The sequence below is a fragment of the Sus scrofa genome, chromosome 9 (assembly GCF_054392235.1).
Source record: "Sus scrofa isolate SSC_HxYL_T2T_F1_AM1 chromosome 9, Sscrofa_HxYL_maternal_Yorkshire_Landrace_v2.0, whole genome shotgun sequence".
Taxonomy (NCBI): domain Eukaryota; kingdom Metazoa; phylum Chordata; class Mammalia; order Artiodactyla; family Suidae; genus Sus; species Sus scrofa.
Genome location: NC_139391.1, coordinates 112,372,044 through 112,373,570, shown reverse-complemented (window position 1 = coordinate 112,373,570; position 1,527 = coordinate 112,372,044). Strand labels below are relative to the sequence as shown.

At 43.0% G+C, this 1,527-nt stretch overlaps 1 pseudogene across 1 annotated transcript; it reads left to right on the top strand.

Annotated features, from left to right (window-relative positions):
* Window positions 1-362: 362 nt before the first annotated feature.
* On the top strand, window positions 363-1,206 carry LOC100736621 (polycomb group RING finger protein 1 pseudogene; annotated as a pseudogene). Its single transcript, XR_014816676.1, has one exon. The product of XR_014816676.1 is annotated as a polycomb group RING finger protein 1 pseudogene (transcript).
* The last annotated feature ends 321 nt before the right edge of the window (window positions 1,207-1,527 follow it).

The window sequence follows — 1,527 nt, the reverse complement described above, 5'->3', positions numbered from 1 at the left end:
ATGTGTTTGTCAAAACTCAAAAGAATGTACACTAAAAACGTATTGTGTGTAAATTACATTCCAATTAACCTGCCTTAAAAAATAAGGGACAACATTTTCCCAAAGACGACAGATGGCCAAAAAGCACATGAAAAGATGCTCAACATCACTAATTATTAGATAAATGCAAATCAAAACTACAATGAGGTATCACCTCACACCAGTCAGAATGGCCATCATAAAAAAGTCTACAAACAATAAGAACCGTCCTACACTGAAGAAAAAAGAACCGTCCTACACTGTGGGAGAAAATGTAAGTTGGTGCAACCACTGTGGACGACAGTATGGAGTTTCCTTTAAAAACTATGAAGAGAGTGATCACGATGAGGCTTCGGAACCAGCTCCAGTCAGTGCACAAGACGGACCCGCTACAGAACCAGGAGGAGGTTCGAGTAAAGATCAAAGACTTGAATGAGCACAGGTCTGCTGCCTGTGCGCAGTCTACTTCGTGGATGCCACTACCATCACTGAGTGTCTTCATATGTTCTGCAAGAGTTGTATTGTGAAGTACCTCCAAACCAGCAAGTACTGCCCCATGTGCAACATCAAGATCCATGAGACACAGCCACTGCTCAACCTCAAACTGGACCAGGTCATGCAGGACATCGTGTCCAAGCTAGTGCCAGGCTTGCAAGACAATGAAGAGAAACAGATCCGAGAATTCTACCAGTCCCGAGACTTGGACAGGATCACTCAGCCCAGTGGGGAAGAGCCAGCCCTGAGCAACCTCGGCCTCCCCTTCAGCAGTTTCGACCACTCAAAAGCCCACTACTATCACTATGATGAGCAGCTAAGCCTATGCCTGGAGAGGCTGAGTTCTAGCAAAGACAAGAATAAAAGCGTCCTGCAGAACAAATATGTCCGATGTTCTGTTAGAGCTGAGGTTCGCCATTTCCAGAAGGTCATCTGTCACCGCTTGATGTTAAGTCCCCAGCATGTGCAGCTCCTTTTTGACAATGAAGTTCTCCCTGATCACATGACCATGAAGCAGATATGGCTCTCCCGCTGGTTCGGCAAGCCATCCCCTTTGCTTTTACAATACAGTGTGAAAGGGAAGAGGAGGTAGGGGCCAAGCCCCTACCCCATCCCTCTCCCCTTCCCTCCCCAGATATTTATGTGAAATTAACCTCGGCTTTATTTTTTGCAATAAAAACTTGTAAAAAGCAAAAAAAAAAAAAAAACCAAAAAAACAAAAAACCAAAAAAAACCCAAAAAACCCCCAAAAAACAATGAAGAGAACTACCCTATGATCCAGCAGTTCCGTTCCTGGGCATATGCCTGGAGAAAAACATAATTCAAAAAGATACATGCCCCCCAATGTTCATTGCAGCCCTATTTACAATAGCCAAGACATGGAAGCAACCTAAATGTTCATCAACAGAGGAAGAGATAAAGAAGATACGGTATTTATATACACACACACACACGCATATATATATATATAAAATAGAATAAAAAGGAATGAAATAACACCATTTACAGCAACAT